This window comes from Ictidomys tridecemlineatus, chromosome X (genome assembly GCF_052094955.1).
Source record: "Ictidomys tridecemlineatus isolate mIctTri1 chromosome X, mIctTri1.hap1, whole genome shotgun sequence".
NCBI lineage: Eukaryota > Metazoa > Chordata > Mammalia > Rodentia > Sciuridae > Ictidomys > Ictidomys tridecemlineatus.
Window position 1 is genome coordinate 70,419,233 of NC_135493.1, and position 18,178 is coordinate 70,437,410.

Here is an 18,178-nt window from a genome sequence, read left to right on the forward strand (position 1 = left end):
TCATCTATAATTTACTACAATAAAAAAGAAAAAAATGGATGAAGGATACAGAAGACAAAGTCAGAATGATGAAGTGTGAAAAGGTCTCAATCCACTGTTGATGAATTTGAAAATGGAAGAGGGGTCCATAAACCAAGGACTCCAGGCAGCTTCCAGAAGTTGGAAATTATAAGGATGTTGGTTCTCCCATAAAATCACCAGAAAAAAATGCAATCCACCAACACTTTGATTTTAGCCTGGTGAGATCTGCGTCATACTTCTGCTCAATAAATATGGAAGCTAACAAATTTGCATTTTAAAAAATTTGCATTGTTTTTAATCATTTAGTTTGTGTGAATTTTTTTTTTTTTTTTGGTACTAGGGATTAAACTCAGGTGCACTCGACCACTGAGCCACATCCCCAGCCCTATTTTGTATTTTATTTAGAGACAGGGTCTCACTGAGTTGTTTAGCACCTCACTTTTGTTGATGCTGGCTTTGAACTCATGATCCTCCTGCCTCTGTCTTCCAAGACTCTAGAATTACAGGCATGCACCACTGCAACCCTGTGTGAAGTTTTTATAGCAGCAATAGGAGACTAAAACATTGACAATAATGATGATAATAATCGACATTTATTGAATGCTTGCTGCATGTCAAGTGCTATTCTAAGATTAAGCAAAAACAATAATGATGGCAACATGATAGCAATAATAATCATAATAATTCACTTTCTCCTACTCTCTATCCCTCCCTCTCTGGTTTCAGGGATTTAACCAAGGGGTGCTTAACCACTGAGGTACATCCCCAGAACCTTTTTTTTTTTCTTGTATTTTACTTTGAACAGGGTCTTACTAAATTACTTAGGGGCTTATTAAGTTGCTAGGCTGACTTTGAACTTGTGATTCTTCTGCTTCAGTCTTCAGAGTCACTGGGATTACAGGTATGCACCACTGCATCCAGCAATAATTTACTTTTATCAAGAATTTAATATGTGCAGAGGATTATCTTATGAATTCCATTCAGACTATAAACATTTAATCCTTACCATAATCCAACAAATTTGGCATTAATATTATTGCCATTTTATAGATATGGAAACTGATTAGAAAGAAGTTAAATAAGCTTATTCAAGATCATAAGAGACAAAGGGTTAGAACCAAGTCCATCTGGCTTTAAAACTTACATTTTCAACCTAAGAGCTTTAATGTTTAGTATGATGTTATCCTCATCTATTAGAAAGCACAAGATCTTTTTTTTCCCCATGAGGATGCTTCAAACATCATTGATGTGTCCTCCAGTCAACCTAGCTAAGCATCCCCTAGAAAATTCTCATTCAGAAAATTTGTCCTTCACAGAGACATTGACCAGGAAAAGTGAGGCTTACATAAGGCACAATGGAGCAAAAATAAGAGAATCAATTAAAATATTAGCTACAGGAGTCGCTGAACTAGAAAGAAATGACCAAAGAAGTGGGACGGGGGAAGAGGTCTTAAGAAATTGGAGCAAAAACAAAGGTGAAAATATCAGAGCAAGCTTATAAAAAAACAAGTCCAAGTTGGTGGCCTAAAGTAAGATAATTTGAGTCGGATGGGAGATACCAGTTAGTGGCTCTGGTCTTAATATCATGGCAAGTCAGATGCAATAATTTTAGGTGAACCTGGGCTTTTTTCAGCTATTATCACTGTGGCAAACATGAATATAACATATGTGATATGCTATTGCTATGGTAACTTTTGAACGTGTGTCAGCTTATTCACAATAATTATTTTCCTTGTTTTACTGATGAGGAATAGAGGTATACAGACAGAATAACTGACTTACCTTGTAAACACAAGTTTACATCTAAAAGGAAGAGATATGGGCCCAGGACATTGGGCTCTCAAATCTGTGCTCTTAGTTACTCCATTCAATAGCTTTATGATTGGTGGACAGCTAGATGCTGGGGATGAGCATGGTGAAGGTAGAGTGATATTGATACAAAGAGCTTTGTCATAATGGATTATAAACTTATTATGGTCATTGTGCTTCTTTCTGCTGACATGCTGTGTGACTCAAGACCATTTGTTTGACTCTTCTGTTTTAGTGTTACCCAATTCTGAAATGAAGACAATTTTTTCAGTCCTTCCTGGACTACAGTTGTCAGAGGAATGGAGGAGAATGTTTTGGAGGACAAATGAGAAAATACTGAAAAAAAAAGGTCAGTAGATAAATAATTCAAAACAGGGTTAACCTTGCAGTATTTTGGTTTTGTCATATAATTTACTTGTATACAGAAAGGTCTTTGCTAAACCTGCTTGCATTCAGAAGCAAGTTTTTCTGTTGAAATTGTTTCCATTTCAGTGACAGTTACTTTCATGTCTTGACAAATGGAAACTCTCATTTTTCTTGCTTCTAAAGGAGTTGGTGAGCAAATGCGGGCCAATTTGTATTCTTTCTACACTTAGTCGCCAAACTTTGGTTGTGGATAAACTAAGATGTGTTCTGAACTTTCATTGTTTTGTCAGCTTTTGTGGAAGGAAATGCAAACCTCAAAGTTTCTTATCAAGTTCATTTCTTAGTGTCCAAGCAAAGATGCTCCTCAAAAACACATTGTGATGATTACCTTGTCTTGAAGTTGCTTCTGTGGAAAATATTAATCTATATTTCAATAGATAGGAATTTTAGGCTGAGCATATTAAAAACACACTGGGTACCCTGAAGCAAGCCAAATTTTTTCCCCCTTTTAATTTGTCCATTCAATGGACTTAATGAATACTTCCCCTGGTGCTACCTGGATTCCTGTGAGGCTATTGTGGTTAGCATTACAAATAATGCTATTGATTCAGTAATTGATCAAATATTTATTGAGGAACTACTTTGGGTCAGGCACTACTCTAGGTGCTGGAAGTATAATAGTATTACAAAATAAGACAAAGCTCTTGTCATTATAATGCTTATAGTTCATTGGTGGAGGGAGAAAGAGAAGGATACAGAAAAGAAATAGACATATAACATTGCACGTAGCAATAAATACTGTGAAAAAATAATGTAGAATGATGGAATACAGCACTAGGAAGGTCAGGAGAGGCCTCTGTGAGAAGGGACCTTTAAATAGAATCTTGAAAGAAATGTGGAGTTATGCCACTAGGACACAAAGATATGGTGAAACAAATTCTGCTATGCAGAAAGAAAGGTAATTGTTGTGGTTTAGATGTGAGATGTCCCAAAAAAGCTCATGTGTGAGACAGTGTAAGAATTTTCAGAAGTAAAATGATTGATTATTAGGTATGGCCTAATTAGTGTATTAATTTGTTGATATGGATTAATTGGGTTGTAACTAAGGCAGGTAGGGTGTGGCTGAAGGAGATAGGTCACTGGGGGCATGCCTTTGGGGTTTATATTATGTTCCTGGTGAGCAGAACTCTCTCTGCTTCCTGGTGATACTAAGCTGCTTTCCACAGCCACAACCTTCTGCCATGATGTTCAGCCTCACCTTGTTACTGAAAGCTCAGTCCTAGTTCCAGATATCATTCCAATATGAGGACAAGGTTTTGAGAAAAGGGAAAGAAGATTTTGTTGTTGTTTTTGTTTTTTCCTTTGCTAACAAACAGGAAATACAGGGGACTCCTGTTCAAAGGCTGTGATTCTGCCCATCAGGATGAACAGAGGTGTTCTTGTTGTTCTTGTTGTTTTTTGGTACTGGGGATTGAACCCGGGAGCTCTTAACCTCTGAGCAACATCCCCAGCCCCCTTTTGTATTTTTATTTAGAGACAGAGTCTTGCTGAATTGTTTAGGGCCTAGCTAAATAGCTGAGGCTGGCTTTAAACTGGAGATCCTCCTGTCTCAGGCACCTCAGCCACTATGATTGCAGGTGTGTGCCACCCCACTGGCAACAAAGGGTTTTTAAAGAGGTGATTCAAAGGCTACATTCCAGAGGTGACCCGAGGTGTGAGTAGTAATTCAGTAATTCACTTTTCAATTTGGGAGATTTCTTAGATCTTTGGGTCATCCCTGAAGTGTGAATTACTTCATTCTTGTGGTGAGTGTGTGCTCAAAGAGAGATTACTGGGCCTAGGGTGTGAAGGAAGGTTAATCCTGTTCTCTCCAGACTACAGAGGGTAGGGAGGGAGAGAGAGTAGAGAGAAGGAAAGAGAGAGAAAAAGAAACATATCCATTTAAAAAAATAAGTCACAGTAACAGAACTGGGAAGGTTCTACTCAAAGCATGATGTGGACCACTGTTACAGGAGGACTATGAAGTTTGTTCAACATTCTCAGCTACCCAGGTTCTCAGAGGCTGCTGTAGCTATGGTTCACCTACTGCTTTCTATGGTGGCAGACTTTGGCATCAACCAGGTGGTGCTGGTTCTGATGAAATGCAGGGTGGTGGAGTTAGGGGATATTGGAGGCATCCACTGAAATTTAAAAGGAAAGAAAAAGTCCCTGTAGGCTGCCCCTGAGAAGATGATGCATGAAGAATTAAGAAAGAAGCCAAAAGTGTAGTGAAGAAACCTGAGATTCAGAGATGCCAGTACCAAGGTATGCCTGCTGAGAAAAAGTGCAGGGATCAAGAAACAAGCCAAGAGAGAGGCCATGTGGACTATAATCAGCAAGGCTATAGGACTATAGAGGCAGAGTAACTGAAGCATTTTGGAGAGAACAACACATTGCCATGAGTCCCAGATGCAGGATGCAAAGCTACAGGATATGTTTGCCCAGCTGGAATTTGGTCTTGCTTTAGCTCCATCCTTCTCTCTCTCTCTCTCTCTCTCTCTCTCTCTCTCTCTCTCTCTCTGCCAGGGATTGAACTCAGGGCCACTCGACCACTGAGCCACATCCGCAGCCCTATTTTATATTTTATTTAGAGACAGGGTCTCACTGAGTTGGTCAGCACCTCACTTTTGCTGAGGTTGGCTTTGAACTCATGATTCTCCTGCCTCAGCCTCCCAAGCCACTGGGATTACAGGTGTGCACCACTGTGCCCAGCTCCATCCCTTTTTTCTATATCCCTATTTCTCCCTTGTGGAATGGAAATGTTTCCTCTGTGCCATTATATATTGAATATATGTAACTTGCTTTTGATTTTTACAGGGGTTCACTCTGAGAATTGTCTTGAGTGTCAGAAAATACTTTGGACTCTTGGGCAATCCTGGAACTGTTAAGATAATGGGGACTCTTGGAAATGTATTTTGCACTATGAGATGGGCATGAGTTTTGTGGGGTCAGCGATGGAATGTTGAGCTTTACATATGAGGTGTTCCCAAAAGGTCATGTTTGCCACCATGCAAAAATTTCAGAGGTGAAATTATTAGATTATAAATGTGACCTAATCAGCACATTAATCCACTGATATGGATTAACTGGGTAGGGAGTGGCTATAGGAGGTGAGGCCCTGGAGGCATGCCTTTGGGGTTTATATTTTGTCCTGGGTGAGCAGAGTTCTCTCTGCTTCCAAGTGGCTGTGTCCTGAGCTGCTTCCTTCCACCACACCATTTTGCCTTGATGTTCTGCTTCAACTCAGGCCCCCAACTATGAAGTCAGCCATCTATGAACTGAAATCTCTGAAACCAGGAGCCCTAAATAAACTTTCCCACCCCCACATTGTTCTTGTCAGGTATTTTGGTCATGTGGAGAAGAAAAAGTAATTAAAATAGTGATTATAAATACCTCAAAGTGGTAGCATACCTAGCATGCCCAATAAATAGAAAAAGGAGATCAGTGGAATTGTTGCAGAGTGAATAAGAAAAAGAGAAATGTAGGAAGTGAGGTGAGAAAAGTGAAGACTTGAAGTTCATGAGGAAATGTTCAGATTTAATTCTGAGGGAAATGGGAGCCATTTGAGGCTGCAGGAGTGGTACAATCTATGTATTTTAAATATCAGTCTAGTGGCCATGTGGAGAACAGATTTCAGATTTCAGGTAGCAAGGGTGAAATAAAAGAGAACAGTTATAGGGCTATTGATATAGTCCAGGTGAAAGTAATAACCATTTTTGTCTAGGGTGATTGCAGTGTAAATGGAACAAAATGCTGTTTCAGAGTATATTTTAGTGAAAGAGCTGACATGATTTGCTGAAATTTAACCAGATTTGATTAAATTTGTTGATGGATTAAATTTAGTATATAAGAGAGACATTTCTCTCTTTGAATGATGCTGCTATATGAAGAGATGTGGAGTCTCACTAGAAGTCAAATACAAGTTAGGCAATGTTTTAGATGTTCAAGCTAGCAAAGGTAAAATTTACCAATAAGAGCTAGAAAATGAGTGCACTGTCCTCCTTATGTGTACGTTCTTCAGGTCCCTGCTATGGGGGAGATCAATTACTCCCATACCATCACTAGATCCCCTGTTCTCTGGTGTGCCCACCTGCTCTCTAGTATAATTTGAGGCATCAGCAAACCTGAGGTTTCATTTAGATTTTGTTGTAGAACCACTGTGAGATCTTAAGATAGTCTTTTTTTCTGTCTCTGAGTTTCATTTTTCTCATATGCTAAGAGGCCTAGCATAAATGATGTAGTAGCTCTAAAAATCTTTGATGTTTCCAACTAAACTGTGCTTAATTTCTTGATAAAACAACAAACCCACAAACAAACAAAACCTCACTGCACAGTGTAGAACTGACTTTTCCAACATATGATAGAACATCTAATGTAATACATAATTAAAATGGATGAGATCCCATGTCATTTAGTTAGATAGGAATATTACTTCAAGGTGGAAAGACAGAATTTGAAGAAGAAAAGAAAGTCTTTCAAACACTTAATAGAAGCCTGGAAGAAAAATTTGGCTGCTATAAACAGAAGGAGCCAGAGGCCAGCTGTTTCTCTTGGGACATATTAAGGTCTTAGTACAAAGCACAATGGCCTTGGAGTTGCTCAAACCTGGAATCCAAATTGTATCATGCCAATTCCCTAAATTTTAGGTTCTTTGTCCATAAAACGGGAGTAATACTAATCTCAACAGTTCAAATCTCTAATGAATGTATAACACACCACACTGACTGGATTATAAATTCTCACTAAATGGGAGCATTTTCCTTCCCCTTTCTTCATTCTCTCTTCTATCCCCCATCCTCCCTTCAAATCCCAACACAATGCCTAGTTTAAAGAATGGGCTGTTCATACACACACACACACACACACACACACACACACACACACACACTTACATACATACATGAGATTACACTAAATGACAGATTACACTGAAGACATTTTGTAAAACTCATCTCAACTTCCTACCTCCCATTCTGATAAAAACCACGTAACTATATGCATTATTACAAGCAATATAAAGGTGAAAAGTTGTACAAAATAACCAACACTGGCCTGGGGGCCCCCTGCAGCTCTTCAGATTTATAAGCTTTGGTTTCATCGCCTTAATGAGAAGATCTTTAATTCAGGAAACAACTAAGCTAATTTAATGGTATGTGGATAGCCCCAGGAAACATTGCAATCTTGTTGGGTCTCATTGCCAGTTTGTCTGGCTGAGGAAGAAAAAGGGAGGTGGTAAGGGCACCTTGGGGGACAGTCACCAGCCAGAATTCTTTCTTTTAATTTTAAAATAATATTATTGTATTTTTATACCTTTATTTTATTTATTTATTTTTACATGGTGCTGAGGATCAAACCCAGCGCCTCATATATGCTGGGCAAGTGCTACAACCACAGTCTCCAGAATTGGGTTTTTGATAAGCTTTAATCATTATGTTCTCAGATTAGAATGAATCTTGGATAAATTTGTAGATTGTCAGAGTTAGAAAGGATAACAGAATTTTTGGATTCAAAATCTCCATTTCCCCTATCCCATCTGAATGAAATAAGGAAGATAATGAAGAGATTGGTCCAAAGTTATTCTGAGAGGAATAGAGTTAGTTCAGGATGATTCCCTTTCACGTCTCCTGCTTTCAGTGAGAAATAAGCATATGAAGATTTTTCAGAAAGTGATGTTAGCATTTTTAGCTACTCTTACTGTGATGCTTAAACATTAACTGTCGAAGGACTTTTGGTTGCCAACTCAGCACATTTTCAGCTGACAGTGACCATTTGCTCAGCTGCAGCCCTTAAACTACTTTGCAAAGGAACTCATAAAGCTAAAGTCAATCTCCCCCAACAGAAAATTTCTCTTTTAAGGATGCAAAAATTAGTACCTAGAGAGTACCTTGCTCAAGGTCACACTACTAATATTTGGCAAAGTTGAAAATGAAACCAAAGGTATCTAATTCCAAATTCAGTATTCTTCCTACCTATTCAATATTATTTGAAAAACTCCTATTGAGCACTAATGAAAATTTTCTTAGAATAAATGTCTGCATGGGTGAGTGGGTATACCTATGTCTGTTAATCATTTTGTAGACACCAAAGAACTAAAATATCTTGGAATTGGGACCAATATAGAAAAGTATTTTCTTTGTAGAATTAAAAAAACTTGATTGTCAAACTAGCTTTTACCACCTCTAGTTCTTTGGGTACCTATTTTGTGCTGGTCACTGTGCTAGGAATCTTCATATACACAAGCATCTCAATCAATAAGTATAATGATCTTGGATGGAGAAGAGATTATTCATTTTTACTTTTAAGTAAACTGAGGCTGACAAACAACAAAAGACTTGGTCAAGGGGTTGGGGATGTGGCTCAAGTGGTAACGCACTCACCTGGCATGCTCGAAGCACTGGGTTTAATCCTCAGCACCACATAAAATAAAATAAAGATGTTGAGTCCACCGAAAACTGAAAAATAAATATTAAAAAAATTCTCCCTCTCTCTCTCCTCTCTCTTTCTTTCTTTTTTTTAAAGACTTGGTCAAGTTTACAGCCAACTAAACTGTGCTTAATTACTTTCAAGCATCTCAATCAATGGGTATAATGATCTTGGATGGAGAAGAGATTATTCATTTTTTTACTTTTAAGTAAACTGAGGCTGATAAACAACAAAAGACTTGGTCAAATTTACAGCCAGTTCATACTCAACTAGTATATATAAACTCTAAGGAAATAAAGGGCATAGCAGGAAGCCCAAAAGAATAAATGTCTATATGCTTCCCTAGAGCAGGCTTTTCGGGATTGGTGCTCAGTTGAGGTTAATACTCTGTGGCATGACAGAAAGATCTGAATGTATAGTAGGAAGAATAAAAAAGAAAGGATGATGATCAGTACATATGTCAAAAAAAATCTGCTCTGATATTTTGCTATGGGCCCAACTCAGAACTTAGCTTCACTCTCAAAGAGAAGATGAACTTGGACCCTGAGGAAGCTGGATGGAGTAAAAGTCTTTAGCATTGTGTAACATGCCATGAACTGTGCTTCTCCTCTCTGGTACTTGAGGAAAATAGAGGTTTTGGAGGAATGAGGTGGAGAAAGCAGTTCTAGGGTAGAAAAAGAACACCTGGCAGATTCTAGAAAATGTGAAGGCAAGAAAATTGAGTGTATTTATGAAGGAGCTGTGAGACAGAAGCCAATGCAGCATTTGGGCCCCAGAGAAGTAAAATAAAGACATTGAGTACTCAAGTAGTCAAACTCACAAAGAAAGAGCGAGCCCACCCAGAGAAAATGTCACTGGAGGCAATGAGAAATGTAGGGCAGTAATCCAAATTTTGTACTTTCGTCATCTTGACAATGGAGCAACTCATATTACTCTTACTGGGTTGCTGAGAGGCTGCAATGAGATTATGTGTAGTTCAGTTCTTGATAACAGATAAAATGCTACCTCAGTGTGAAAGATGATCATTAACTCATAAGCCAGATAAAAAAGGGAGAGTATATTTTCATTTCAATAAGCTCAGCGGAAGCTGCTTTAAATGGTTTCTCTTCTAATGCATTTGAAAGGATTCAAATTATAGTAATTTTGTTGGTACACAACAGTTCCTGAGATGTCTATTGTGTAAGCAAGGGCCTTTTATAAGGACATGTCCTTTGAAGACCAGGACATGGCTGAGGAAGCAGATAGGCTCAAAGTTTAGCAAGGGGTGGGTGGGGCTGAGTGGGAGAACACTGTAATACTGCCTTAGGCCTATGCCTGCAGTTGTAAGATGAAAGGCAGGTGGCAGAAGGCAGGTGGCAGAGGGCAATTGTCAGGCACTTGGCCAGGTACCTGCATTCACATTAATACAATGTCAACTCATGCAGTTCTTGCAAAAATAAGTAGTTGTAAAATGAGGTTCAGATAGATGCTGTTAATTCCACAAGTTAACACAAGTGGTAAATGGTACAGCCAGGAGCCAAACCCAGGTCTTTCGGAACTAAATTTGGTGTTCCTGTCACTACTCATACTGACTTACTAGAGTGTCTGTTGAGTAGAAAGGGAGAAAAGTCTTGGAGAGTTTCACTCACACCAGGCAGTGTGGGGTGTTACCAGGGCAGTCACCTAATTCTTTAAGTACAGCTCCTCCATCAAACATCCAGTGAGGTCAAAGGAAAGTAAGTTGAGGAAAGGTTTTCACACTTCACTCAAAACAGCAGTTGCTACCAGAGGACTGCATAAAGTTGTGTACAAATCGTTTATATATGTTTAGTTTAATTTGTACAGAAACCACTAAGAAAATTATGTAAATTGATACTCTCCAAAACACTATAGACAAGTAAAATGGAATCCTATAAAATGTTCATTTAGATAGCTGGAGCATGTAAAAGGAGAAATAGATTATAAACACAGGAAACAAACACAAAACAAATAATATAATCACAGACTTAAACATTAACATATCAATAATTACTTTAAATATGAATGGTCTAAGGGTCTAAAATGGTCTAAAAATGCTCTAAAAACTCCAGTGGTCTAAATGGTCTAAAAACCCCAATTAAAAAATAGATAAAGATCTGGGAATATAGCTAAGTGGTGGAACACTTGCCTAATACATGCAAGGCCTTAGGTTCCATTCCTAGTCCTGGAAAAAAAAGATAGGATAGTAGAGAAGATTGTGAAACACAATCAGACCATATGTTCTTTTTTTAATAAGAAACTCATTTTAAATACATGGTATAGTTTGAATATAAAATGATTAAAAGGATATACAAGTACTAAGGTTTGAATACTGCTTGCTTGTGTCCTTTAGGGTTCATGTGTTGTTCATGTGTTAAATTATTTAATCTTCATTGAGAGTTGTTAGCAGGTGAAAATTCAAACCAACTATGGTGTTTATAGGTAGAATCTTTGGGAGGTTATCAAGATTAGATAAGGTCAACTGGGCATATTTTCTATGATTAAATACTGTTGGCTTTATAAGGAGAGAGAGAGACCAAAGCACATGTGTGCACTCCCTGTGTTTTGCCATGTGAAACCCTGTGCCACCTTAGGACTCTACCTGTATGAATGTCATCATCAAATATAGTTCCTCAATCTTGGATATCTGGAGTCATCAGCCAAAGAAAAATGATTCTCTTTATAAAGTTATACGGCTTCAAGTATTTTGTTTTTATAAGGAATAACCAAGCAAACAATGCAAATGTCACTAATTAAATACAGTAGACATCAGAGCAAAGAAAATCATTCATAACAAAGGACATTACATAATGATTAAAAGATTAATACAACAGGACAACACAATGATCTTAAGTGTGTACACACCAAACAACAGAAGCTTAAAATAGATGAGGCAAAAACTTATACAGCTAAAACAAGAAATAGACAAATCCAGAATTATAATATGAGATTTCACCATCTCCTCTCAGCAACTGAAAGAATTAATAGCTGGGAAATTAGCAGAATAACAAATTCAATCAACAGGATCTAATTGACCCTATATTAAATACTTCACCCCAAAACAGCAGAATATACACTTTTTTCAAGTGACCATGGTACATTTATAAAAACACAGAAAATTCTGAGTTAGAACACAAACCTCAACAAATTAAAAATAATTGAAGCCACGTAAAATATGTTCTTTGGTCATAATAGAATCAAACTAGAAATTAGTAACATAAGGATATTAAGAAAATCTCCAACACTTAGAAAGCACACCTTTCATTTACTTGAAAACGCCATGATTTTATTCTTTTTTATTGCTGAATAAAATTCTATTGTGTATATATGCCACATTTTTTTATCCATTCATCTACTGAAGGGCATCAAGGTTAGCTCCACAATTTACATATTACAAATTGTGCTGCTATAAACATTCATGTGGGTGTGTCCCTGTAGATTGCTGATTTTAAGTCCTTTGGGTATAGACTGAGGAGAAGGATAGATGGGTCAAATGGTGGTTCTATTCCCAGTTTTCCAAGGAATCTCCATACTGCCTTCCATATTGGCTGCAGAAAATAATACTAAGTGAAGTTAGGCAATCTCAAACAACCAATGCTGAATGTTCTCTCTGATATAAGGAGGTTGATTCATAGTGGGGTAGGGAGGGGGAGCATAGGAGGAATAGATGAATTCTAGATAGGGCAGAGGGGTGGGAGGGAAAGGAAGGAAGCAGGGGATTAGCAAGGATGGTGGAACGTGATGGACAACATTATCCAAAGTACATGTATGAAGACACGAATTGGTGTCAACATACTTTATATACAAAGAGAGATAAGAAAAATTGTGCTGTATATGTGTAATAAGAATTCTAATGCATTCCACTGTCATTTATTTTTTTTAAAAAAAATCAATAATAAATAAATAAATAGAGAAAAAAAAGAAAGCACACCTTTCAAAGTAATTAATGACTTTTGGAAACTAATTAATGACTTCAAAGAAGTTTCAAGGGAAATTTAAAAGTAAGCAGAACTGAAGGGAATAAAAAGACAAGACACAGACAGAGAAAATGAATCCAAAACTCATATCTAAAGAAGAACTTGTATCCAAAATATGCAAAGAACTCCACCATGTAAACAAACCAAGTTAAAATGGGTTAAAGGTCAGAATAGATGTTACCAAATAAATATACAAATGACAAACAAACATGTGAAAAGATGATCAACATGATATTGCATTAGAAAATTGCAAAAATAGTACTAATCCTACATAATTTTCTGCAAACAATACCACAAGAAGAAATATGTGGTAATTCAATTTTTGAGACTAGTATTTTTCTGATATCACAACAAAATTAAAACAGTTAAGAAAAAGTAGATCAGTGACATACCATTCATAAACATAAAACAAACAAACAAATAAGCAAACAAAACAAATTCAATAAGCTGTGCATACTGGTGCTTGCCTACAGTCCTAGTGACTTAGGAGGCAGAGGATGGAGAATTATTGGAGCTCAGGAGTTGTACACCAGCTTGGGCAACATAGCAAGACTTCATCTGAAAAAAAAATGCTGAAGAAATTATTACCAAAACAAATCCATCAATATGTTAAAAAGAAGTTAGCAATGACAAATCTTAGTTTGTTCCAGAAATGTAAGGTTATTCCAGAATTCAAGAAAGAATATATCATATTAACATTAGAAAGAAGAAAAACACATGTAAAAGAATAGTTTTAAAAATTCAGTCTTTCAGGATAAGAACTGTCAAAAGGAATTTTCTCAATATGATATGGACTGCCCACAGAATACATACAGCTAACACCATTCTTTCTTCTCACATTTTTATTGGGGCATGATACTTGTACATAATGATGGAATTGGTTATTTCATTACAATATAACAATAAAATTTGGTCAATATTAGTCCCTAGCACTTCTCCCCTGCCTCCCAGCTTCCCATCTCTTTCAAATGGTGTATTAGTTAAAGTTCCTCTACAGATCTCCTTTTGATTTTTTAAATGGTGAAAACTTAATGCCTTCTCCTTAAGACTGGGAACAACACAAAACTGTTCACTGCTACTTCTGCCATAATAGACAATCTTATATGTCCTAGCCAATGAAATAACTGGACACAATTTAATAATGCAATATTATTTACAATATCTGCAAATAAAATATAAAATGATTAAGTAGAAATCTTAAAAAGTATGTACCAGATTTAAATGCTGAAAACTATAAAATCCTGATGGTAGACATTTTTAAGAAAACTAAGAAAGAAGAATACTTGTTTTGTAGATTTGAAAACTTAAAAAATTTGTCAGTTCTCTCCAAATTGATCTATAAATTTTACACAATATCTTCTTACAAAAATCGTAACAGGATTTTATTTTACCCACTTGATATTTTTAATATAAAATTGTAAGATATGATAAGTTGAACTGAAATAGCTGTGAAAATTTTGAAATAGAAGAATACAGTGGGAGAAACCTATCCATTTTTAGTTCTTATTGTATAAACATATTAATCAATACAGAATTATTGGTGGGGGTTAGAAGACACATAGATAAGTGGAACAGAATATGGATTCCCAAAGCAGACTCACAAGTATAGCCAAGCTAATATTTACAAAAATGAAAAAACAATCCAATGGAGAAAGGATGGCTGTTTCAACCAAAACTGATTAGATGTCCATGCACTTAAAAATTCATTGACAAACTCACTTACACACAAATATGAACCATGATGTAAATCTCACACAAAAGTTAATCTATATTATATATCTAAATATAAAATTCTGGGAATCATATGTGACTATGCAGGATGCTTTCAGGAAGTTTCTGTGAACAATTTGCCCCCCTCCGATTAGGATAGTGGCTACATGGATCTATCTATGTATGTAACAAAGTTTATGGAAATGCACACACACACACACACAGACACACACACAAACATGCATAATGCAAAGTAGTGCATGTAAAAACTGGTGAAATGTGGGTGATTAATACATGCAAACTGTGAGTAGTTTAAAATGTTTATGAAGGTATAAATTTATTTCAAAACAAAAAGGATTAAAAATAAAATTGAATATGTTTGGGGAATATAATTCATTGGAATATGAAATTAACTAGAAAATAGAATGGGACAATGTATATATCAGAATGAAGTGAATATATATTGGATGGAATGAGACAAGGAATGAAGTTAAACATGAAATAGAGTATGTATTGTCCAGTAGAATGAAATGAGCATTTAAAAAAAAAGAAATTAGAAATGAAATACAAAACAGTTTATGCATTAAAATAGAAAGTAAAATGTCATGAAATATAGAACTGAACTATGGACTGGAATGGTATATAGATATTGGAAATTGAATAAATTGGATTATAAAATGGAATGAGGCATAAATTGAAATGAAATGGAAAAGTGCAACAGATGAAACTTAATGGAAAATATCACAGAAATGAACTGGAAGGGGAAAATACATGACATTTAATTAAAATAAAATGATTCTAATTAGCATGCATCAGGTGCTAGGTTTGATCCCAACCATTGCAAAATAATTAATTAATTGATTGATTAATTAAAAATGGGATGGAATACATTATGTGTGAACTGGAATGAAAAATTATAAAAATACAAATCAATTAAATATGAACTAAAAGATGGAGAGGAGTTGAACATGGATTACCAAAATTGTACAAATTGAAAATTCAAATGAAATAGAATAAAGTAGGGAGTAAAAATTATGTAGAACATAATGAAAAACCCATATGAAAAAAAGATGAGACGAAAATGAAGTAAAAATTAAATATAATGGCCAGGCAATGTAGCTCATGTCTATAATCCCAGAGACTTGGGAGGTTGATTCAGGAGGATCTCAAGTTCAAAGCCAGTCTCAGCAATTTAGTGAAACCCTAAGAAAATTACCTAGACTGTGTCAAGATAAAATTAAAAAGGGCTGAGGATGTGGCTCTGTGATGAAGCACCCCTAAGTTCAATCCCCTGTACAAAAAAAAAAAAAAAAAACCATGGAAAATAGAATTTATTATATAATGACTAACTATACAATAAAATATCATAAGAAAATTGAATGAAAATAAAAGCTACACTGTAAATGGAATGGCAAAATGAATAAAAATGGAACAGAATGAAACATGCAAATAAATCAAGTGGAATACAGACTGGATAGAATGAAGGAATGATACGAAAGATGAAATAGAGTATGCCGTATCCAAATAGAAAGAAATAGACATTTCAATGAAAACAATAAAATCTGAAATGCTATAAAAGGTTATGGATTAAATTTAAAAATGAAATTAATTATGAAATATAGTAAAAATTGAATGTAATATAGAAACACAATAAAGTTCAATATGAGTATTATAAATTTGGATAAAATTCTATGGATTTTCAAATGAAATTCCAATAGATGCAAATTGTATTGAAACAGTATTTATTGAGGTATGAAATACAAGACTAAATAAAGGATAAAACCAGACAGAATAGAATATAGAATGGAAAGTGATGAAATGGAGACATCAAAAGGCAAATGGAAGAGGTGAAATAAGGGATCCAATGAATGCATCATGGAAATATGAAGGAATAGAATATAAAATGAAAGTAAATGTAAAAATGCAATGAAGAATGCAATAGAGAATAATTTTAAAATCAATAGATGAAATATAATGGATTGATATATTTGAATTGATTATGAGAAGAAAGAATGAAATAAAACATGAGAAATGCAATGCAATATTCAACAGATTTTGCTTTAAATATAAAATGGAATTTGTTATGAAATGGAGAATATAAGATGTGGAAAAAATGGAATACAGATAGGACAAAGCAATGTAATAAAATGGATGTGAAAGGAAGAGAAACAGAATGAAATATAAAATCAAAATAATCTTGGGAAATTCATTGGAATCCAACAGGACAGAATCTAAATCTTCTTATTTTAGGAAGTGAAATAAGGTGAACAAAAATGAGGGAAGGAATTATACAGGAAATTAAATCATTATGAAATAGAATTGAATAAGTAAATTGGGATAAAATTAAGTACAAATTTGAATGAATTCTATTAGAATATTAAACAGAAATGTAAGAAATAGTGAAAGGAAAAAACTATATCATGGAGAAAAAATACAACATGGAAAGAAAATGGGATGCTACAATGAATTGAATTACACTTAAAGTTCATTAGATATTAAAATATACAGAATAAAATTTCAAATACAGATTGAAATTAATGAATTATGAAATGAAATGAGAACAAAGTAAGAGTGAATGTATGTTGAAAATCAAATTAAATAAAATATAGAGTGAAATGGAGTTAAATATAAAATGGAGCTGAACAGGAAATTGAATATTGAACAGGTTATGGATTGGAAAAGAAAATAGAATTTACTCTCATTTGGTAAAAATAATGGAATAAAATATGTAACACAAATTGAAATAGAAATTAAAAATGGAAATAATATAATGTACTAAAAATGAATTGTGGAATGAAACAATGCAAGAAAATGGCATATGGAACCAAATGAAATGGAGTAAAATATAAGGAAGATCATAATATAATTGATAATTATATATAATTATATAATAATTGATAATTTGGAGGTAAAATGTGATAGAATAGGCTATGCAACATGGATTGGAAGAGAAAGGAACGAATAAAATATGGGATTAAATGGAATATAGAGTGGATTAGAGTGTGGATTTAAAATTAAATGAATATATTTACCAACATAATTTAATGGAATACAGAATGAATAGAAATAGAAGCTGAAATATATTAAGAAATAGATTCTCATTTCCAAAAGATAGAGCTAGGAGCAGTGATTGATGTATGCCTGTAATCCTAGGGATTTAGGATGATGAAGCAGTAGAATCATAAATTCAAGGTCAGCCTCAGCAACTTAGTGAGGCCTTAAGCAATTTAGCGAGATGCTGACTCAAAATAAAAAATAAAAGGGGCTGGGGATGTGTCTCAGTAGTTAATCACCCCTGGGTTTAATAACCAGTTCAAAAAAAGAAAAAAAGAAAAGAAAGAAGAAAGAAGAATATTAAACAGAATAGAAAATAATAGAATAATATAAAATTGAAAGTTGAGGTGGATTAGAAAATGTAAAAGCAAAATATGATCTAAACAGAATCATCTATAAAATTTAAAAAATTAGTTTGGAATATCATTAAGTGGCAAATGGTGGTACACAGTAAAAAACAGAATGGAATGAAATATGAAATGAAATTAAATATGGAGTAGAATGAAAAATAAATTGAAAATATAATGAATTGATATTTTGAAAATATGCAATGGAACATGGAATGGTATAGGCATTGGAGGAGAAACGGAATTTTATTATGATATTAAATATATAAATAAATGTTGAAAAAAACACGAGTGATTTGAAATTTATGGGAATATGAAGTGGAAAATGGGTTGGAGTAGAATACAGAACCAAGCAGTATATGTTATAGAAATGAAAAAGACTGGGATATGGAATAGAAAAATACAGTAAAATGTGAAGTGTAATTAAATTCAAAA